The 24,335-nt window shown below is 39.4% G+C and overlaps 1 long non-coding RNA gene across 1 annotated transcript; it reads left to right on the top strand.

Annotated features, from left to right (window-relative positions):
- Nucleotides 1-21,715: 21,715 nt before the first annotated feature.
- Nucleotides 21,716-24,043, top strand: LOC120515225. The gene is made up of 4 exons (XR_005630620.1): nt 21,716-21,761; nt 21,851-21,915; nt 22,006-22,061; nt 23,963-24,043. It is a non-coding gene; the product is annotated as an uncharacterized LOC120515225 (long non-coding RNA).
- The last annotated feature ends 292 nt before the right edge of the window (nt 24,044-24,335 follow it).

The following is a 24,335-nucleotide window of genomic DNA, read 5'->3' on the forward strand; positions in this document are numbered from 1 at the left end:
GCCTGCCAAATTTCAGCCTTCTACCTACATGGGAAGTTGGAGAATTAGTGATGAGTCAGTGAGTCAGTGAGTCAGTCAGTCAGTCAGTGAGTCAGTGAAGGCTTTGCCTTTTATTAGTATAGATTTATATTCATTTATTTTATTTCTGTTTATGTTATTCATGTTAATTGTATGTTTTTCTTTTATTCTATTATTGTAAAACACTATGGCCACAGCATTCCTATGTTGTTTTAAATTTTCTATATAAATAAATTTGACATTGACTTTGAGTGCCTGACCAGCATTTCGGGGTCCTATACAGGATGTAAGTACAGGGCATTTGAACTGAACCAGTTCCTTTTCTGTTCATAGGGGCCATGTCCCTCCCGAAAAAATAGTGGTCACTAACAGCCAAGCTTTATTAGTATACTCTTTTGTCTGTAGTACTAGGCTGTTGTACCGTGTTAGCCATTAGACACCTTTTTTCATTACATCTTGCCTGAAGAAGGGTCATGAGTTGCTTCGAAAGCTTGCATATTGTTATCTTTCTACAAAGTAGATAGCCAATAAAAAGTGCCATTTTGCTTAACTTCTCACCATATACTTTTTTTGTAATTTGAATATTAATTTACTCATTAAAAGAGAACATTTATCGAAGAACGTAGTTTGTTTTTCTCCTTGTCCTCCACTTTCAAGTTGACGAGTTCACCAATGGTGATTCCGCTTCTGTAGGTAATTATTTATTTATCAAATCTGTTTTCCCGTTAGGTTATTAGATAGTGACTTAGGTAGCTAGCTATGTTTTTGCTACCATTTAAAACTTGCTCAGCACTCTTGGGATACCACGCACAATCAGAAATGGCATCACAAGGTTGAACAAAAACATCTCCTTTGTATGCTTCACTATCACTAGAACTACAATCTATCAAGTTGCCAATATTAATTTGTAAAGAACTGTCACAGTTACCACACAATAAATCACTTTCATTTACAAGCGTTTATTCACCCGTATTAAGCTTACCCCGTCGATACAAACGCATTGTCAACAGCTACTCTTCATCATTGACCGGCTGTGGTTCACTGGGGAGACAGGTTACCTCAGGGATGAAGGCATGCTCTCATTTAGCTGTCAATGAGTTGAGTCAGGGATAAAACGTAAAGGAGTTAAAGAGAAGGTAAGTCTACCAGCACTGCCGATTCGCCAGGAGAGTTTGTTGAAAAACAAAGATCAAATACTAATTTGTGTTTGAAATACAGAGCTTCTGTAGTCTATGTTAGTGTGTAAGTCCAGTTTTGACCAACCTGAAAATATCTTTTGTAGTTTATTTAATTTCAATTACTCTTTTCAGTGGTGGGAGTGGCAATACGCTGTATCAGTGTACACTCCCAACCACCATGACCAACCACTCTTTTCACCTGCTTTAATAGGTTCATATAATTTTAGTGTCTCATCTCAGTTTTGTTGTTTTATTACAATTTACTGAAATTTTGGGAGACTGGCATCATCCCAACTGACTGGAAAATGGAACTTGTTGTCCCATTCTGTAAAGGGAAGGGTTATTGCCTGGATTGCAGCAACTACAGGGGGATAACACTGCTCACAGTGCCGTGTAAGGTCCTTGCTAGGGTCATCCTCAATAGGATCCGTGATCACTTGCTCACCTACCAGTGACCGGAACAGTCTGGTTTTACGCCTAAGAAGTCTGCCATCGACCGCATCCTGGCACTGAGGGTTATCATGGAGCGCAAACACGAATATCGGCAGAGTTTCTTTGCAGTCTTTGTCAATATTTTCATAAAGCGTTTGACTCAGTTGATCGAGCTGCCCTGTGGGACATCCTGAGGGTTCATGGGATCCTCTCGATGTTGCTGGATATCATGGCCGGCCTGTACACTGGTACTGTGAGTGCTGTGCAGAGTGGAGGCAGGACCGCTGTGTTTTTCTCAGTTGATTCTGGGGTTCGTCAGGGGTGTGTTCTTGCTCCTACTCTGTTCAATGCTTGTATGGACTGGGTGTTGCGCAAGGTCATGTGGTCCAGCGGCAGTGGGTCATCTGTTGGTGAAGAAAGATTCACGGATCTTGACTTTGCTGTCGATGCTGTGATCTTCGTGGAGTAAATGGAGAATCTGATCGGGGCGCTCGAGAGACTGAGCGAGGAGTCTGTGTACCTGAGCTTGTGAGGGTCCTGATAAAAACCAAGATCCATACCTTTAATGACCTCTTGGGCACAGCCATCAGCAGTGTGTCTGCAGAGAGAGTGTCGACCTTGTCGAGAGGTTTACTTACCTTTGAGGTGACATTCTTGTCTTTGGTGACTCTTCCTGTGAAATCAGTAGACGGATTGGGAGAGCATTTGGGGTCATGAGGGCGCTGGAAAGGGGTGTGTGGCGCTTCCGATATCTATGCAAAAGAACGAAAGTCCAAGTCATTAGAGTCCTGGTGCTTCCTGTCTTAGTACAGTATATGGTTGTGAGACATGGACGCTTTCCAGTGACCTGAGACGAAGATTGAACTCCTTTGGTACTGTGTCTCTCCGGAAAATCCTTGGGTACTGTTGGTTTGACTTTGTGTCGAATGAGCGGTTGCTCATGGAGTCTCGAATGAAGCACATTTTTTTTACTTGCTGTGTGTATAATATGCCATTTAAAAAGGCAGAGTTAAATTGCCCAATCAGTTTTTCTTTTACTTTGGTCATAACCAATATTCAGTATGTCTATTCAGCTCTATGAATGAACTATTAGTGTTACTCGGCTTCTCCTCGAACTCAGTTATTGTGCTGGATGCATCACAAGTACCAGGTAACTAAACACTTTCTTTAATCAAGTATTTTTCTTTTTGTTTTTTTTTTTCTCTAGGGCTAATATTTTTGTCATGCAGTATAGTGTACCAGTTAAGGCGTCCTCTACTAACACTGTGTGACTATGAGCAAGCCACTTACTCTACTGTACTCTAACAGGTAAAACAAAAGAAATGGAACCAATTGTATCTGAGATGTTGTAAATCAGCTTGAATAAAATTCTCTTTTAAATAAAAAGTACTCAAAATATTATTATGTCACTGGAGCTGCTTACTATACTTACATCTTCCTTCTAAGCGGTAGTGAGCTGGGCAGGCAGCATAAAGAAGAAGGACGCCTCACACCTGGACAAACTGGTGAGGAAGGCAGGCTCTATTGTCGGCATGGAGCTGGACAGTCTGACATCTGTGGCAGAGCGATGGGCGCTGAGCAAACTCCTGTCAATCATGGAGAATCCACTGCGTCCACTGAACAGGATCATCTCCAGACAGAGGAGCAGCTTCAGCGACAAACTGCTGTCACCGTCCTGCTCCACTGACAGACTGAGGAGACCCCACACTATGTGACTCTTCAGTTCCACCCGAGGGGGTAAACGCTAACATTATACAAAGTTATTGTCTGTTATACCTTCATTTTTATCACTCTTTAGTTTAATATTGTTTTTTTTATCAGTATGCTACTGCTGGAGTATGTGAATTTCCCATTGGGATGAATAAAGTATCTATCTACTATTGAACATGCTTCATACAATTGTCCATGAGTAGAACATTCCTGCATTAAATCAATTCCTGCTCTCCTAGTGACTTGGCTTTTGTTGATGGTCATTACAAAACATAATTTTGCAGGAAAATGTATTCTCTTGAATTGAAACAAGTGATCAGTAGGAATAATGTGAAAACTGAGTATAATCATTATTAGATGTTTACAATTTCTCTGTTCACAATGTAATTTTCATCAGTTGTCCCTTTAAAGTCGGTAAATGCGAATGTATATGTAAAGAATTCTGGGGAGTGGGGGCTGAAGCATTCCTGTTCAAATTGAGCAGACACACAAGTAACTGATTTCAGTGGGCAGGGTGGCAGGTTCTCTTTCAAACAGTGACGTGAGATAAGGTTCATGGCTGGTGAGGCACTGAGTCCTTCAGAGTCAGATTTACAAATACAAATAGTAGCTTATTGACTATTCAGTTGGCAGCCAGCATGCACATTGGTTATGTTTCATATCTCATCAGCATTCTTTACACACACATCAGTAAGGTATATATTTGGCTAAGAAAGAACATTACATTTATAGCGGCCAGAGAGAGCGCATTTGCTCAGCACCCTCCATGTGTTCTAAATTTGCCGTTGCAATTCCACAATTCATACTCATTAACTAAAAAATGTAAGTATTGAGTGTTATACAAAAAAAAAACGGATTTCAATTTTGACTTTGATTGAAATATTTAGTACTAGCCGACACCCGCTGTAGCATACAACGGTGTAAGAATAAGAACGGAAAACGGTGAGAAAGGAATTCAGAAATCAAAAAGAAAGAAATACTTCTTGAAAGACGCAGTTGTGAATAAGTGTTTTGCTGGAGACGACAGATAATGAGTCGAAAGCTCTAACTGTAGAAAAAGCCACGTACAACTGACTGTGGCTAAAGACTGGTTGTTGTAGATTAATGCAAATCTTTGCAAACGTTTGTCCTTGGGACGTCTCCAAATCTATCCCAATGTAATGCAACGAAATATACTGCCCTATGTCATAGTGAGAGTGCATTGCCGTTTGTGTCAAGAAATAATCCACTGATAGGAACAGGCAGTTGCTGGATCCCGGAATATAGACATTGTACAAAAACCCATTGACAGAGAAGATACTGTCGTTCATTTTATAACAAAGGCTTGGGAAACAACCGTCGCAGTATATTGAAAATAGCAAGGAGCGAAACCAATGCCAATGGTCGAGAAAGTACCTTCCTGTAGCTCACTATGGAATAGACTCCCAGGCACACACATGGCCGAAGTGAAAGGTCAGGCTAGATATAGGGCGGTGATGTGACACCAATGGGGTCATGACAGAGGAGCGGGGAACGCGGTAGTCCGAAGGAGGAATAGCAGTGTGGGGTGTATAGGAGGCCACAGGCAGCGTGGGGAAGGGTTTGGAAGAAGAGGAATAGGAATCGAGAAATGCCGTTTGGGCTGCATGTGGGGGGGACCAGGTTTGAAGAGGAAGCAGGACGAACTAGAAGAGAAATACATATAAGAGATTTTTTTAAAGCTTTTAATTCTGATCGTTTAATCAATTTTAACAGAGACTGTTCAAAAAAACAGGTCAAAATTTAGTTTTTAAATATTGGATTGTTTTTTTCCCCATTTTTTTATATAAAATTGAAAACCATTTACGGTCTTACCTATATTTGTAAATGAAGTCCATGTGCCTATCCTTCTCCACGAAAATCTCAGTCACTTTCTTGTAAAAGTCCCTCCTTATTTTCCTTTAGTTTTAAAAGTCTTAATCTTCTATTTTGGCAGTCAGTCGGAACAAAAAATAAAAATAAACAGACTGCTGCAGTGCACTGGACTTTCTGATATCGCTAACTAATTGGCGCCCAGAGCCTCTGTGTAAAAGAACAGCAGCAATGAGAACCTGTAGTGCTCACATGCGCCCCCTTCGGTGTGGCACCGTACTGTCTGCCTCACCTTGTGCCTTTTCACTGCGGTTTTGTGGCCGATCAGCAAGTCTAAATATGTCACACATATTCATTAAAGATATTAGCCAGACTGTGGAAAGTCAGGATGTATAATAAATGTGTCTGCAAACCTTATATTGGCGACACACAGAGAGACAGCAACAGGCATGCGCCAATTGCATGCATCAACCCTGTGTGTAAGAGAGGGCAAAGTCCGAGGTGAGGTGAGGCTCGTTGATGCCGCACCACGTGTTTCTCCCTTGCATTTGAACAGGAAATGCACCAATTCAGCTATTTTGACTATAAAAATTATCACAATTATTGGAATCATACAGAAAACAAATTTATAGCACAGACCAGTGGACAAATTTATTTTATGTTATCATTATCAGTTTTTTTACTTTTCTCGATTGCTCCCCCTGACCACACGTCATTGTTTTCAAAGTCTTGCTTATAGTCCTTTTGATACATTTATTTCTTTATGTTTATTTTACAGCCATTTAAGCCAAAACAAAAATGACAATGAAGTGATTCTCCCAAAATAAACATTACTACAACAGAAACGGTCAAAAGTGTGTAAAACTAAACTGAAAATGGTACATAAATAAAAGAAAACTAATAAAAATAAATAAACATGGCCGAAACTTTTCAAAGTTGGTTCTAGTAAACATTTTTTCTCGTTCAAAATTTTAAACAGATGTTAAATGATAATGAAATTAAAAATGTGTGCAATTGTGTCCGTCATATGAGGTTTAACAGTAAATTAGTCTGTGCAGATATTGTTTGCTAAGGCTTTGGATTTCAAACAATGAGGTTGGGGCTTCAGATCCCACTACTAATACTGTGCGACTATGAGCAACTTACAACACCTGCCTGAGCTTCAATTGGAAAATCAAAAGAAGAAGTAGAACCAATTGTATCTCAAAAGGTCTAGACCACTGGATTAAATTGTCAGCCAAGTAATAATAAAACAACAAAATGAACAGAAACTCTGTCGATATACTGGTGTTTAATGGTGTAAGAGGACTGCAGAGACATGTGAAGAAAGGAAGGATGAGGAGGCAGAGGGAAAGTCAGAAGAGAGAGCAGAGCAGAGTATGTGTGTGAGAGGCCGAAAACTGACGTACAGAGAGGACCAGATCAGTTAAAGGAGATGAACAGAGCTGTGTCTATTATCATTGGTCCAAAAGGTACCAGCTATAATGTGCTCTTACCATTAAATAGATAATACAGCAGTTGCAAATACATTTGATTTTTTTAACCAATGTGTATCACGAGATCTACCAAGTCAGTCAGCCACTCATTTTCTAACCAACCTAGTCCTGAACAGAGTGGTGGAGGGTGCCGAAGCCTATCCCAGCTGGCATAGGGTGCAAGGCAGGAACAAATCCTAGACAGGACGCCAGTCTATTGCAGGGTAAACTCAAACAAACCACACATACAGCAGGGCCAATTTAATATCATCAGTCCACCAAACTTACATGTCTTTGGACTGTGGGAGGAAACAGGAGCACCTGTAGAAAACCCATACAGACACTGGGAGAACATGCAAACTCCATGCTGGGAGAACCTGCAACACAAACACAGCTCTACCACTGTGCCAATCAATTCATAAAGAACTAAATATAAAAGAATGTGTGTGAGAGAGAGAGAAAGAGATAACGTGTGTAAGAAATACCTATGTTCACCGAATTAATAACTGTGCTTCTTCTGTCAATAGAAGTATATCCAGAAAAACAGCAGAGGCGTGAGATTACCAAAGTAATCGCACTCTAAATTATTGGAAGAAAATTAAGTTTCATTGCAATATGGTGTAGTAACCTATCAATGGCTAGAATATTCCCAAATTAAAGACGCAGCATACTGTTATGCCTGTCAGCACTTTTACCTTTCCACCTGCAAGTGATTCAGAGGGTAATCTCAAATACATAGATTTTTTTTTGCTTCTCACAGCAGCACAGAATATACAGTGCATCTGGAAAGTATTCACCGTGCATCACTTTTTCCACATTTTGTTATGTTACAGCCTTATTCCAAAATGGATTAAATTCATTTTTTTCTCAGAATTCTATACACAACACCCCATAATGACAACTGGAAAAAGGTTACTTGAGGTTTTAGCAAATTTATTAAAAATAAAAAAACTGAGAAATCACATGTACATAAGTATTCACAGCCTTTGCTCAATACTTTGTCGATGCACCTTTGGCAGCAATTACAGCCTCAAGTCTTTTTGAATATGATGCCACAAGCTTGGCACACCTATCCTTGTCCAGCTTCGCCCATTCCTCTTTGCAGCACCTCTCAAGCTCCATCAGGTTGGATGGGAAGCGTTGGTGCACAGCCATTTTAAGATCTCTCCAGAGATGTTCAATCGGATTCAAGTCTGGGCTCTGGCTGGGCACTCAAGGACATTCACAGAGTTGTCCCGAAGCCATTCCTTTGATATCTTGGCTGTATGCTTAGGGTCGTTGTCCTGCTGAAAGATGAACCGTCGCCCCAGTCTGAGGTCAAGAGTGCTCTGCAGCAGGTTTTCATCCAGGATGTCTCTGTACATTTCTGCAGTCATCTTTCCCCTTTATCCTGACTAGTCTCCCAGTTCCTGCCGCTGAAAAACATCCCCACAGCATGATGCTGCCACTACCATGCTTCACTGTATTGATGGTATTGGCCTGGTGATGAGCGGTGCCTGGTTTCCCCCAAATGTGACGCCTGGCATTCACACCAAAGAGTTCAATCCTTGTCTCATCAGACCAGAGAATTTTGTTTCTCATGGTCTGAGAGTCCTTCAGGTGCCTTTTGGCAAACTGCAGGTGGGCTGCCATGTCCCTTTTACTAAGGAGGCCACTCTACCATACAGGCCTGATTGGTGAATTGCTACAGAGATGGTTGTCCTTCCGAAAGGTTCTCCTCTCTCCACAGAGGACCTGTGGATCTCTGATAGAGTGACCATCGGGTTCTTGGTCACCTCCCTAACTAAGGCCCTTCTCTCCCGATCACTCGGTTTAGATGGCCGGCCAGCTCTAGGAAGAGTCCTGGTGGTTTCGAACTTCTTCCACTTATGGATGATGGAGGCCACTGTGCTCATTGGGACCTTCAAAGCAGCAGAAATGTTTCTGTAACCTTCCCCAGATTTGTGCCTCAAATCAATCCTGTCTTGGAGGTCTACAGACAATTCCTTTGACTTCATGCTTGGTTTGTGCTCTGACATGAACTGTCAACTGTGGGACCTTATATAGACAGGTGTGTGCCTTTCCAAATCATGTCCAATCAACTGAATTTAACACAGGTGGACTCCAATGAAGCTGCAGAAACATCTCAAGGATGATCAGGGGAAACAGGATGCACCTGAGCTCAATTTGGAGCATCATGGCAAAGGCTGTGAATACTTATGTACATGTGCTTTCTCAATTTTTTTATTTTTAATAAATTTGCAAAAATCTCAAGTAAACATTTTTCACCTTGTCATTATGGGGTGTTGTGTGTAGAATTCTGAGAAAAAAAGTGAATTTAATCCATTTTGGAATAAGGCTGTAACATAACAAAATGTGGAAAAAGTGATGCGCTGTGAATACTTTCCAGATGCACTGTAGCAACATATTGGCACAAAGAAACAGACAGTAGTCTTATGAGGGATACTTTCTTGCTATACTAGAGTTGATTTTCCAAACTTTACAAAACAATGAAAAAAATTGACAGAATAACATAATGTATCATACGCAGCTCATGGCTCACAAAAAGCAATAATATGTTGTTGAAATGATCTGTTGAAACAGAAGATATTACCAATAAATGGTAAAGTACCACTTCCAGTTACCCCACAAGTTGATAAAAATCTGTGTTTCGTGTCTAATACTTGTTAGGTAATACTTGTTTGCAAAATTTGTTTGACCCAAGTGAAAGCATTCTCAAGTTATCATGTTTACATTCACACAGACAGACACACAGACATAATTCCAAAAATGACATTTTCAGACTCGGGGAGGTCTAAAATGTAGATAATCATCAAAATCTCATAATAGAATTTTTGGAGGATTCCAATACTTTCCCTATACTTCGCATTTGAGAAAGTAAAAAGGAACATACAGTATGCCTATTGTGGTGAAATACTACTACTGTGGATCAATACATGACCAACCGTTATGTTTCAGTTGGACTCTCGTTGCTAGAAGGAAAGTTAGATTCATTGGTTTAACCAAAATTTCCTGCGCTCATGTGAGTAGCAAGGCGCAAACAACGGCAAAAATAGCACTGACATTTGGCGAGAGATGAAAGCGAATGCGTAAAGCAAAACACTCTGTGGACAACATTTTGCCTATTACCTCTGAACTGGACGATGATTTGTCAAGCTCAGATTATGATACAAGGGATTGAAAACGAATGTGAGGTTCCAGCTTCAGCTAATTGGTCCCCAGCTAATCGTTGTACTGACAATGTTCGCCAGGGAGGACTGCCACTTAACAATGATAAGAGATAGAAACCAGATTGCAATGCACTGCGACTTTGTCCCATCCACGTAAATACAGACTGGCAGCAACCCTGCCACATATTCTTGGCAAACTGGCAGCCACAGCATGCAGAAACAGATATTTTATGTTGATTTCTGTGTGAAACCATTACTTTTCCGAAACTGTTCTTAGGAATAAATATTCAGCCCTCAAAGAGTTAAAGTTCTCTAGGATCATGGCCTTGGGTACATTTTTTTTTTATGTAGAACAAACATACAATGACACCTCTATCATGAGCAGGAGTAACTTGGAGGTTCAAGTGCACATTAAACAAGAAGATTCTATGTGCACTGTAATGCTCATTGCCTAAATTTTGTGCTTGTTGATACAAAACACAGAATGTTTTTCACTTCTACTAAAATTTTTATGTCTTCATGTCTTGATCACATGTCTACCAAAGGAGGTTAGATGTTCAGAGGCAAATATATGATGGAGCACTGCTTGTGTATATAGATATGGTGTGTGTAAAACTTTGAGAGACCTACTGCTAGCCATCTTTCGAATACTCGTGGAAACTGGATTATGAGCGTAAAGAAAGAGCTGTAGAAACATGAGGTTTGTTGGGTCAAACTGACTTAAAATTTGTTGGATTACTTGTAATTTTTACTAGAATCTCTGAAGCTACAAAACAGATGTGTTAACAGTCCTCAACCTTGGCACAACAATTACACTTTTGAATTTAATGACTATAGAAATAAATCATTGTTTGAAGACACCAGGGAGAATATTTTGACTCTTTCTGGAGAGTGCAAATTTCCCACTCTTCCTCTTTCCAAATGTCAAATATAAAAAACGAGAGCTGTACATTGTATCACCTCTAACTGTGGGACAGACAGAGATAGATAAATACACATTTTGGAAGGACAATATCATTGATGTTTTACTTGCTGAACTAAAGCAAATATCAAAATATTACTGTGAAAGGCATTCAGGCTTTCAACCCATCCAGTCACATTTTGCGATAAAGAAGCCATATTTGCATTTGCCTCAAAATACAAGTGCTGTGTGGAAGACTTCGCATGAGAGATTCCTCAAACGAACAACAAAAAGAAAATTGGCTTATAACAGTGTTTCTCAACCTTTAAGTATTTGCAACCTGAGTTTTCATAACAGTTTTAATCGCACCCCCGTAATGTTTTTTTGAAAGGAGCCCACTAATACCAATTTGTTCTTTTTTAATTAATGATATATCATAGATGCATATTTTATTATACCTACTGTGGACTATGGCTGGCCAATCATCCCAGCCAATACCCCCAGGCCGCCAGGTGGAGACCTCCCTGCAGCACAGAGGTGCCCCGATTACCAGCAGGGAATTATGGACATTGGAGTTTTCATCCACAGACCTGCTGGTTACCACAGGGCCCCTAGAGGACGCTGCAGGGAGGCCCAAGGACTGTTACAGGCCCTATAACCTGGAAGTACGTCTTAGTCACAGCGACAGTGGAAATGACGTACTTCCGAGATGAAGAAGAGGACTTTTGATCTGAGCCAGAAGAGCTAGGAAGTCACGTGGATTGAGGGATCAGAAGCACCTCCGGGTCGCGGACTATAAAAGACTGTGAGAGATTCCAGATGAGTGAGCTGAGCTGGGTGGCAGGATGGCAACGTGTCTGGGAGTGGAGATTGTTTATTGATTATTGAGAATTGTAATGTATTGTATTGTAATAAAGTCAATTATTGGACATTTACCTGGTGTCTGATCAGAGGGCTCAAGGGGATGACAGCGCCCCCATCTGTCACACTACTTAACTTTTATCGACATTTATCTAACTCTATATTTATTTTTCTAATATCAGAATGTAGTTTAAGTTAATTTGTTTTGATTTCAATAGACGTATTTTTTATATTTTTGATTCTTGTTTTCTTTTTTTCACATCTTCGCGCCCCCTTTTTGTTACTAGGGGGGACCGCTCCACAGTTTGAGAACCACTAGCTTATAAACACTTCAGCGTTTACTTAATCTGACAGTGCACCACGAGCCTTATAAAGAAGTATTTCACAAGTTGTTCCATGTTTGTTGCTTTACTGGTTAGCACTTCAGCTTATAAGTGTAGTTCAGATCTAAAGCTTATCAAGGTGTATTTAAGAAGTACAATGAGTGATTATCGGCTGAGCAGTTTGGGTGTGTAAAGTCCAGGGACCTCATGCTAAATTCACACTAAATCTTTGCGTAAGCACAAAAGCGTAAATGTGCATACTCACAAAAAAAAATCCAGATGCATAAATCTGTGCATACGTCAACTTCCATGTTCTTCCACTCCATAAATCCCTGTCAGCATGAAAAGTAACACTTGTGCACGTGCCTGCTACCCCACCCCGACTCCCCCCAGAACTATACCTCTTTGAATATGAAAATCAATATAAATAGCCCCTTATGTTTTGCATTGTGTGAAAAGACAATGGTAAAAGCACGGGGAAAAAGAAGAATTTCAACGAATGCCAAGTAGAGTTAAGGAAAAACGTTCTATTTGTTGGTTTAAGCGGTAATATAAACAACAAAAGGAAATTGATCGATGGATAGAGTGGCGGAGAAACTCGAAAGTTCAAGTTCAGAAACTCGCACTGTGTTAGAAATAAATAAGAAGTGGTCAGATATCAAAGTCGCCCTTAGTGCATGCTGCACTGGATCATTGTTCCATTCGGGTTTGATTCCTGTTGAATTGAAAGGTTTGGATGGAAGCAAGACAGCATTTGTGTTCAAACTGGTAGGGCTGTTTTTTGTGTGTTTGCCATGCACGTGCATTTGAGGCCAGATACCCTAAGGTATAGGGCCAAAAACGTGCTGTCTTTGGAACTAAGATCATTAAAAGAGAGAGGACAAAGAAAGGTTTATCTATGTCAGGGATGCCAGGGGCGACGACCCCACCGGGATCACATGGGGGCCACCACCCTGGTTGCTTTGGGAGCCACGGGTAGAGGGCTTGGAAGCCCAACCCTGTAGGGGGCCTGTGGTCGCTGCCAGGGGGTGCCCTGATGCCTTTGGAGCCCTGGACCTCAGCACTTCCGCCACACCAGGAAGTGCTGGGGGAAAGAGAAGCAGGGACACCCGGAGTGCTTCCGGGAATACAACCGGCACTTCCGCCTCACTGGGGTGTGTCGGCGGGTGATTGCCGGGAAGCACCTGAAGCACATCCGGGTGTGGATAAAAGGGGCCGCTTCCTTTCATTCGAGGCTGGAGTCGGGTGGAAGCAGGACGAAGCAGAAGAAGAGAGTGTGGAGGCGGCCCGAAGAGGAAGGCATTGTGTGGCCAGGAGTTTGTGGGGTTTGTGTGTGCACTGATTTTTGTAAATAGACATTGTAAATAAACGTGTGGTGGTGGAAAAACAACATGTCTGCCTGTCTGTGCCAGGGTTCCGTTCACATCTATCAATCCAAACCGACTTAATCCAGTTCAGTTCAGTCTAAACTAGCTGCACCAGCCAGCATACAAGGGTCAGTGCAAATAAAAGTTATAAGTATAAAAAGCATTTAAGTTGGCACATTTGCCTAATGTATTTGAAGCAGTTGGCAATGCAGCATCATACTGAATTAACATTGATAATGAGTTGATTACACAGTTTACTGTTATTTCCAAGCAGAAGCTCAAAAGTTGTATTTTAATTAAACCCAAAATCACAGCACTGGAGAAGAAAATTTGCACTAAAATAGCAGGCTGGGAATTACCACTCACATGACACAAAAGAAAATAAAAACATGATTGTGAGTGTTAGTAATTATTCCTGTTTTATACAGCACCTTTCATAGTATGCCATTTATGAAAGAGTTGTTCTGTTGTTCGGTGAACTTTAGCATAGCACACCTTTTACTTCCTTGAAATTATGTTATGTTTACCGTGTTATGTTTTCGTGGTGTTAACCTTGTCACTCAGTATATCATGTCAAAGATTATTATGAAAGATGTATTCTCTAAAACAGGGGTCGCCAACTCCGGTCTTGGAGGACCAGCATGGCTGCAGGTTTTCATTGTAACCCCTTTTTGAACAAGTGACCTGTTTGTGCTGCTAATTAACTTCTTTTGAATTCATTTTAATTGACTTGCTCTTGAAGAGGTGCCTGCGTTGGTTTCCTCCGGGTACTCCGGTTTCCTCCCACAGTCCAAAGACACGCAAGTTAGGTGCATTGGTGATTCTAAAATTGTTCCTGGTGTGTGTGTGTGCCCTGCGGTGGGCTGGCAGCCTGCCCGGGGTTTGTTTCCTGTCTTGCACCCTGTGTTGGCTGGGATTGGCTCCAGCAGACTCCCGTGACCATGTGTTAGAATATAGCGGGTTGGATGATGACTGACTGCTCTTGAAGACTCGGTCACCTTAATTGTTTCTTTTTCCTTAATTAGCAGCCAAACAATAATGAGATACAAAATGAGCCAAAACAACTGGTGTCCATCATACAATATCTGAAAATAAAGAAAGATGAATGTCTCAGGAATGTCGATCTGCTCAGGTCCCCAAAACATTTTAGCAGTGCTCTTAGAAAAGAGAAAATCAACAATTTCAGAAATGTCTGCTAATACACCACGAGAGCAGTAACAAGCCATGAAATTAAAGAATGGGTTTAATTAATGGCAAGAATTGGCACCTCATTAAGCAGCAGGTTGGAGTGAAATTGGTTGGAGTTTGACACCCTGACTCAGTTGGTCTTCTGTTGGCTCACTCACTTCATATTTCATTTCTGTTTGGGTGCCATTTAAGGGAAGAAATGAAGCAATTCAGAGATTATATATTCAGGGGAACAAATATTAAAAAACAAGTCAATTTAAATAAATTCAAAAGAAGTTAATTAGCAGCACAAACAGGGCACTCATTAAAAAAAAAGTGTTAGAATGAAAACCTGCTGCCACGGTGGTCCTCCAGGACTGGACTTGGTGACCCCTGCTCTAAAATGTCTATGTTTATGTGACCAACAAGCACACCTCTCATAAAAAGAGGGTATCGTGGGTTTATTTATCTGAGTGGCGGAGGCTGAATATGCAAACCACAAATGAAAATCTTAAGACTAGCAGGTGTCGATAATTTTACAATGGACCAAAATAAGAGAGTGCCTATAATTCTGTGCCCAGCACAAGATTTCATTCTTTTATCTTTAAGGTAAAGTTTCAATAAAGAAGTTCCTGCAGCCCTGCCTGTACATTACTAACTTGACCCACGTGCTCCAGCAGCAGGCGTCCAGAGCTGACAGTGTGATTCTAACACTGAATAAAGTCATCAGATGTGTGACAAACAATTTGAAAATGTAAATAAAAACAAATTTTTCAAAATGGACAATAGGAAGCATTCAATAACAAAAAATTGTGAAATATAAAAAAAAAACTCCAGACGCTCCAAAATTCATTAAACACAGCGGATGATCAAATCAAATTATGATAAATAATGGGAATGTGTAAGCCAAAGGTTTGGAGACACTTGACTGTGTATGTGTTTTTGGATTGGAAGGCTTATAGTTAAAAAATACAATGTGTTACTGAAATGGATATAACTAGGGATCTTGATGACTTTTTTTTTTTTTTCAAAGGAAATCTTTGCATAGTTTTAAATATAAAAATAAGTTTTGAAATCCGTCAAACAAGTAGTTTTTTACAGCTTTTATGAGTCTTAGAGTTGGAAAATGTTGAACCACAATCATTATATCATCTGATTATTATGTCTGCCTCTTTCAAAGGAAATTAGAGGATTTTATTTCCTCATTAATGCATTTGAGTCATTTAGTTGTGTTGTAACAACTTAGTGTGGTTATTAGTAGCTCTGTTTGGCAGAAGACCATAACGTTTGGCTGCGGTAGATCATAATATGATAAGTTTAGCAAAGAAAAATGATGATTGATCATTATAAACTGCTCAAAAAAATGAAAGGAACACTTTGAAAACACATCACATCTCAATGGGAAAAAAACATCTCTACTGTTATGGACTGATATGGTAATGTGTTAGGAAGGAAAGGACGCCACATCATTTAATGGAAATGAATTTGATCATCCTGCAGAGGACTGAATTCAAAGACACCCTGAAAATCAAAGTGAGAAAATGATGTGGGGATCTCCTCTCAGATCTGGACCAGGGCATCACTGACCTCCTGGACAGTCTGAGGTGCAACCTGGCGGCGTCAGATGGACCGAAACATAATTTCACACCCAGAGGTGTTCTATTGGATTAAGGTCAGGCGAGTGATTGTGGGGGCCAGTCAATGGTATCAATTTCTTCATCCTCCAGGAACTGCCTGCATACTCTCACCACATGAGGTTGGGTATTGTCGTGCACCAGGAGGAACCCAGGAGCCACTGCACCAGCATAGGGTCTGACAATGGGTCCAAGGATTTCATCCCGATACTTAATGGCAGTCAAGGTGCCATTGTCTAGCCTGTAGAGGTCTGTGCGACCCTCCATGGATATGCCTCCCCAGACCATCACTGACCCACCACCAAACCAGTCATGCTGAACGATGTTACAGGCAGCATAACGTTCTCCACGGCTTCTACAGACCCTTTCACGTCTGTCACATGTGCTCAGGGTGAACCTGCTCTCATCTGTGAAAAGCACAGGGTGCCAGTGGAGGACCTGTCAGTTCTGGTATTCTATGGCAAATGCTAATTGAGCTCCAAGGTGCCAGGCAGTGAGCTCAGGCCACCTTCATGAAGTCTGTCTCTGATTGTTTGGTCAGAAACATTCAAACCAGTGGCTTGCCTGTTGGAGGTCATTTTGTAGGCTCTGGCAGTGCTCATCCTGTTCCTCCTTGCCCAAAGGAGCAGATACCGGTGGGTGCAGCTGATGGGTTAAGGAGCTTCTACGGCCCTGCCCAGCTCTCCTAGAGTAACTGCCTGTCTCCTGGAATCTTCTCCATGCCCCTGAGACTGTTCTGGGAGACACAGCAAACCTTCTGGCAATGGCACCTGTTAAGGTGCCATCCTGGAGAAGTTGGGCTACCTGTGCAACCTCTGTAGGGTCCAGGTATCACCTCATTCTACCAGTAGTGACACTAACTGTCGACAAATGAAAAACGAGTGACAAAACAGATGAGGAAGGAAAAATGTCAGTGGCCTCCACCTGTTTAACCATTCATTCCTGTTTTGGGGTCTTCTCATTGTGCCCCTCTAGTGCTACTTTGCTAATTAACTGACCAGAACAATAGTCTTGAAGTTTAATTGACTTGATGCTATACTCTCATTAAAAAGTGTTCCTTTATTTTTTTTTGAGCAGGTTATTAAGAAATTAAGGTCAGTAGGTCAGAAAAATGGAGAAGGGTCTGGCTGCAGCCTGCAATACCTATGAAATTACAGTAGACACGGAACGCTCTTCATATCACGGAACGCCCCCAACACCAGTCACGGAACGCCCTCTGATGTCAGTTTCGATACGTCATCATTGTTTTTGTCGGAGTTCGAAGGAATAGTGGACTTTGAATAAATGTTTCTGAAAGCTTTTCGAGGAAAGAAGAAGAAGAAAGAGTTTGATTTGGAAATCAAGATGGCAGTGTGTTTGTTGGAAGTTTTACTTATATTAGATAATATTATACTTTACTGCTAGGATAGGAATTATACCACAGTGTAATAAAATATGTTGAATCAACTTTCAGGCTCCATGCAGTACTAAGCGTGCTAAGAAAGTATTAACAGTTAAACAACAAACAGGTCGGTTTGTGTAGCTAATTGTTACAGGGCAGTTCAGAATAATCGATTCTGAATAGTAAATCGATGGATTCAGCAGTCAATAATTTTTTATAACAATTGTTATGATATGTAATTGACCGTTGTTGAGTATAATTAACCATAGCTAAGTGTAACGGATTGTAATCAAATATAAGTGACTGTGATTAAGTACTTATAATTGCCAAAATATCATTCACCATTTGTCCTGTATATCATGTATATGCTAGTTAATCAGAAGAAAAACCTGTCAGTAACCTGGTGTTTTAGATAGCAAAATATATTTCAGAAAGATAATACAGAGGGATTGAGCCAATATAAGGTAATGTTCCACAGAAAGCTTCTTGTTTGCATATGTTTCTAAGACAAACACAGTTAATAGTGGGTATACTGGTTTTTCAATTATAGTAATGTTGCTAGTCAGAAGTTTAAATATACTTAGGTCACTTTAGATGATCTTTTTTCATAGTTCTGTATATATATTTACAGTATATAACTGAAAATTTTAATAAGTAGCTACAAACAAAGGGCAAATGTGAATGCAATATTCAATTACCTCCCGTTCAAGAAAGTTCAAATTAGATTGTAGACCAGCGTTTCTCAACCCTTAAGTATTTGCGACCCGAGTTTTCATAACAGTTTTAATCGCGCCTCCCCTAACATTTTTTTGAAATGTAGATGCATATTTTATTATACCTACTTAACTTTTATCAACATTTATCTAACTCTATATTTATTGTTCTAGTATCAGACTGTAGTTTAAGTTAATTTGTTTTGGTTTCAACAGCTGTTTTTTTTCATACTTTTGATTCTTGTTTTCTTTTTTTCACATCTTCGCACCCCCCCTAGGTGGGCCTACCCCACAGGTTGAGAACCACTGTTGTAGACAATAATAAGGAAAAGAACAGCCAGGATAGAATCATGTTGTTGCTATTATTATTATTATTATTTTATAAAGTTCTTTCAATGATATACATTTTGTTTGAACGCCTAAAACAATATTACATTTTTCATGCCCACCTCTCCTGCATTCTTCAAAAATACTGCTTTTGAAGTTTTTTTCAATTGAAACAAAGTGAAATGATTGTTCTCGTGCATGTTTGTCAGTTTTAAGAACTTTATATGTATTTTATATTCACCAGAGACACATAAGCATATTTACAGTAAGTCCACAGAGGAACCTACAACTGTGTTTGGTGCTCAGGAGTTTGCTTGTCTGTTTTGCTATAAAAGATCAGATCATGCAGGCCTCGTCAGCCACTTACAGAGCCACAAAAGGACAGTAGTTGTTCATGGAGGTATGTGAAGCTCTCTAGAAGATATCTTGTAACTTGTAAAATTTGATTAACTGACACTTTTAATACAATTTAATGCAGCTAGATATTCACCGCAACAACATGATTTTATTTGACAAAATAGTATACTGTGTACTTTTTCACCTTTTGAAAAGATAGCTTTGAATAATTTTAGATTAATTAATTCATGACTGTGTATTAACAATTTTCTCTTTTAAAATATTTAGTAGAATATGACAAAGTTCATGAAGAATGAATTAATTAAACTTATGCATTTGTAAATAATCTATAATTTATTGAAATGTATGCATTGCCACTTGGGTCAACATGTGTATATACAATGTAGGATTCAGAATTCTTCAAAAACATTAGGCATGTTGTATTTTTCAGGTTATGTATCCAAAAAACTAAATTATTCACTTTCTTGACTCCAGTGATCATCTTGGCTTTGGAGACAGCCGCTATATTGAATTGTTCAGGTTTTAAAACTTAAAAAAAAGAGACTTCCATATTTGCTCATGCCGAGGTATAATTGGGATTTAAGTAACATGTAATTAAAGATAGTGAAAATGAAATATTATCTAGTAACACAATTCAATAAAACACATGCATAAAGCCACTGTGCACGAGTAAATATGGTGTCTTACAGTTCAAGCATTCAAAAGAGTTCAAGTTTTTTGTTCTTGATCTTTGTTCAACTGTTCAGTTCCAGCGTTCAAAAGTTTTAATGTTCTTTTTTTATATCTTTGTTCATATGTTCAGTTCACTCCGTTTAAACTTCAGCTCATATCTCCCAAAATCAGCTTTTCTGCAGGACTGTTCCTTATTTACTCTGTTATTTCTGTCACCTGGTAATGACTGTTGCCCATTTGAACTATTCTTCTTAAAAACATTTGATCCTAATAGTTTTCACTAAGTTATTTTGGAAGAGCTGTGTAAATATTTCATAATGGCACAGCGGTAAAACATCCTCAAGGTTCTAAAATATTTGTAATGGTGTGCTGTGGTCTCGTGTGTGAAGTCAAAGTCACTCCTTTCATAAATTGTTTGTTCATTTAAAAGTTGCTAGAGATTATATTTTCTGATGTTCACTATTTCTCTACCTGTTCTACTACCAATAATTCTATTCTTGTAATCTGAAATGATTATCATTGTCATATAAAGTGATGAAAGGCTCCAGCTAAATCTTGGTTAAGTAATTCTTGCTTCTAAAATTATTAATTGACACATGTTCAGAATTAAATATTATTAATTCAGTTATACAGTAATATTCCATCTGCAAAGCTCATATCAACTGTGTTTTTTAATATCTATATATATATATAAAATTCTTTTCGCATTTGAAACGGAAATTACGTATGACCACAGAACATATTATAATACAGGAACTAATCACTTCGTTTGTGGGCACCATTTTTATATCGTCTTTAAGAATTGTTATTATTTGTGTGACAGTTATTTTACTGATATTAAAAAGAAGTTAACACAAACATGCCAATCTATCCCATAGAAGTGCGCCCCGCGTCGCCCTCTCCCAGCTCTCCTATCTGGACTCCAGTGCTGAGCCATCTGCCACCAGGTGAGTTCTGACAGAGAAGTTTTATTTATTCGTCCACGTCACTGTCTCAGAAACTGCCACATTATAACTTTCTTTTAATTGGCAGTACTTGATAGTAGAAGAGGTGAGGAAAACAGCTTTGCGTCTTTCTACTTTTTAACTGCGCCAAGCTGTAAACAATATGGAGACAAGACCGCCTTCAACGGTGTGGGGTCGTGACACCAAAGTGGACACTGGGAGGCGTGAAATGTCGGGCTGCTCTGCTGGGTTGAGAGCTTCACAGTTTCGGGCGCCGTCCTCTCTTCTCAAACTGTTTGTGACACTTCGAGTGCCCCGTCGGGTTAGAAGTTGGGAGAGGTTGGGAGAGTGGAAATCTTTGCGAATGATTGTAATCGGCACCATCGAAGCAAAACTCTCTTTGTAAATTGCACTGCACAATTTCTTACTGTCCCGTAAGGTGAGTTCAGGTCATTAAACCCCGCAACATTCAAGGTTGCTTTTGTGATGAATTCTTTTAAGAAGATGGAGGGTTTACATGTAAGAAGATGTACCGACCTCTTCATGTAAAGTTTTGGACTTGGGAATTGTTTGGACCTTCTGCTCGTTAAGCACGGAACGGCAGCGTCCACATTTCTCAGAATAATTTTGCTCTTAAATCACAGGCACGTAGTGCAACGTTGTCAGGCAGAAATTTGCAGGGTAGCATAGAAAATGTAATTTCTATAACACAGCGGTCGTGTAGCGCCTTTCACAAGGGATCTCCAACCGAGAGATGATCCAAATACATTTAAGCTGCTGTTAGTGCTACTTACCTGTTGTGTTATCGCTCCTTTAAAATGTCCTTTACACAAAAGCACTCCAGTACTGCTCAATGTATCTTTACTTCTTACATGTTAATGTTTTACTGTTTAATAATTTATATACTACATTTTATTTTTTTCCCTTGCACTCAGTGAACGAAGCCACTGGGTAATCAGCTAGCACATTAATATAATATAAATCAATTTTGACAAAACAAATTTTATCTGTAGGAGAATTGCCCCTAAACTAATGCCAGGTAGCTGGAATGAACCACAGAACAAGTTAGTGTAAATATAAATATGTTTTGCTAGTATAAGACAAAAAACACAAACATATCTCCTTTACTAATCACCTCTTAAATTGGTAGAATCTACCCAAACAGATTGACAGCCTGGACTGTGGGATCTTTATGCTTATGGTAAGTTGAGGGCAAGATGTAAATGTTGATTTAAAATAATTTGCTTTCTTTTTAGTATGCTCTCTACATTGCCACCGGAAGAGCATTTGATTTCAGTCAGGTCAGTGGTTGAAGTATAATATATGTTTAAATATTGTGATTTTTTTTATTCATAGAATTTATTGTAATTTCCTGATTTACATTTTTTAGGAAGACATGCCAGCAATTAGAAAATGGTGGTGTCTTCTCTTACTTTGCAAGGCCAGCATGAAAAGGTGTGGAACTTTTCAAGCTTTTTTTAAGGGAAGAACAGTTATAAGAGTATTATCAACTTACAGTATTTCTACATTTTTTTTATCTTCCAGCCAAGACGTCGGTCTTCAATTTCCACACGAGAAGATGGACATTCTGTGTATCGCAGGTAGTGCTTCGTAATTATCAGTTGAAAAGTTTTCTGACACTAATTTTATATTTTAGAACTTCACAAAAAGACTTGGGCCAACAGGTCACACAGCAGGTCTCCAGTGAGGCTGTCAGTAACTTGTGTCTTTCTTCAGCCCTGTGTTGTGTCAGTGGCGTTATGGGGGCAGAGAATGGTGGTCTTAAAAACGAGGGTTTTGTGTGCTCTAAATGATTTATTAAATGGCAATTATTTCTGCTTCCAGCAATTTCAGACAAGGTTAGGAAAGAGCAGGGACTTTTCTCCCCCACCCTTCTTTTCCATTACTGAAGCATATGAAAATGTTGACTGAATTATTTATGCCGGTATAATTAATAGTATAAATAAATTTACTTTACTGTTCCTAAAATTTAGGCAATGAATGGCTTCACAGAGTTGCTTTTGTGGAGTGTCACTTTTTGACTGTTTTCCTCGTTCTTCAAAGATCAGTTTCATCTGTGGCATTAGGTAGCATTAACTGAATTTTTAGGTCAGCATATTTATGGTTATGTGTAGTTGTAGCAAATTGTAATGTATTTAAATTGTTGAAATGCTGCATAATTGATTTTCAGAAATGCATAATACTTGATCATGTGTATTGCAGTGCCTAGTAGTATGGAAAGTGTGGTCCTCACAAAGGCACAGCCCTGTTAGGTACTTTGTGTAGTGACATGATTCTTACGGCTCAAACACAGCAAATGCCTTAAAGGTTTTCAAAATCATTCAGAAATCAACCAATCTATTGTAGAATGAAGTGATTGTTTGCTTCATGTAAACACTTTCCATTATGTTTCACTTTTTACATGTAGCATTTCTATTGCAATATGTTTGGGTGAATGTTTCAGCAGTTTTTAAAGCATACTTACTAAACTGGGAACAATTAAATGACCTGTTATTTATATTGATGAATTTGGCCTTCACAAGTGACAATGCTGTGGTAATTGGACTCTTTGTCTTTCAGGAACTCACTTCAGTACAATTCCTGTAGATGTACAGATTGAATTGAAATGGGTCTTACAGCAATGCATTACTAAATAAAAATATATGCTTTTTTCACTTCAAAGCACTTAGTGGATATGGATACAATGAGGCTATTAGAAATAAACTGGATACATTAGGATTAAAAGTCAAGACGGAGGTAAAAAGCTTAGGGGTAACTGTTGACTGTAATCTAAATTTTAAATCGCATATTAATCAGATCACTAGGACAGCATTTTTTTCACTTAAGAAACATAAGTAAAGTTAGACCTCTTATATCATTGAAAGGTGCTGAGAAATTAGTTCACGCGTTTGTCTTCAGTCGAATAGATTACTGTAACGCACTCCTCTCAGGACTACCCAAAAAAGACATAAATCATTTGCAACTAATGCAGAATGCAGCTGCTAGAATCCTAACTAGGAAAAGAAAATCCGAACACATTACTCCAGTTTTGATGTCACTACACTGGTTACCTGTGTCATTCAGGATTGACTTTAAAATTCTGCTTATGGTTTATAAAGCCTTAAATAATCTCGCTCCATCTTATATGTCGGAATGTCTGACACCTTATATTCCAAACCGTAACCTCAGATCCTCAAATGAGTGTCTCCTTAGAATTCCAAGAACAAAAGTTAAAAGAAGTGGTGAGGCGGGCGGCCTTCTGCTGCTATACACCTCAAATCTGGAATAGCCTGCCAATAGGAATTCACCAGGCTGATACAGTGGAGCACTTTAAAACACTGCTGAAAACGCATTACTTTAACATGGCTTTCTCATAACTTCACTGTAATTAAAATCCTGATACTCCGTATATCCAACTCATTATAATAACTATTCATGGTGGCTCTAAAATCTTTACTAACCCCTACTCTCTCTTCTGTTTCCTTTTCTGGTATCCTTTTAGTGGTGTCTTGCGCCAACACCATCTACTCAAAGCATCGTGATGTTCCAACAATGATGGATGGATTAAAAGCCAGAAGTCTGTATGACCATCAACATCAAGTGACTCCGTGAGAACCCTACAAAGAGGACTATTTCATTTATGTTAGGTAGAATGGTACACATATACTATGTGACGTCTACTATACGCTTTCGGGGTGATGATTGACCTCCAAGGTTATTCCTCTTTTTATTTTTATTTTATTTTATTGTAAAACCAACCCTCAGCAGCAGCCAGCAGGGCGGCTGTGCGGTGCATGCGTACGGGCGCCGTTCTCATCCCTACCACCTTCGCCGTCACTTCCCCTACCTCCTCATATCTTAAATCATTCTTGAGG

This window comes from Polypterus senegalus, chromosome 14 (genome assembly GCF_016835505.1).
Source record: "Polypterus senegalus isolate Bchr_013 chromosome 14, ASM1683550v1, whole genome shotgun sequence".
Classification (NCBI taxonomy): Eukaryota; Metazoa; Chordata; class Cladistia; order Polypteriformes; family Polypteridae; genus Polypterus; species Polypterus senegalus.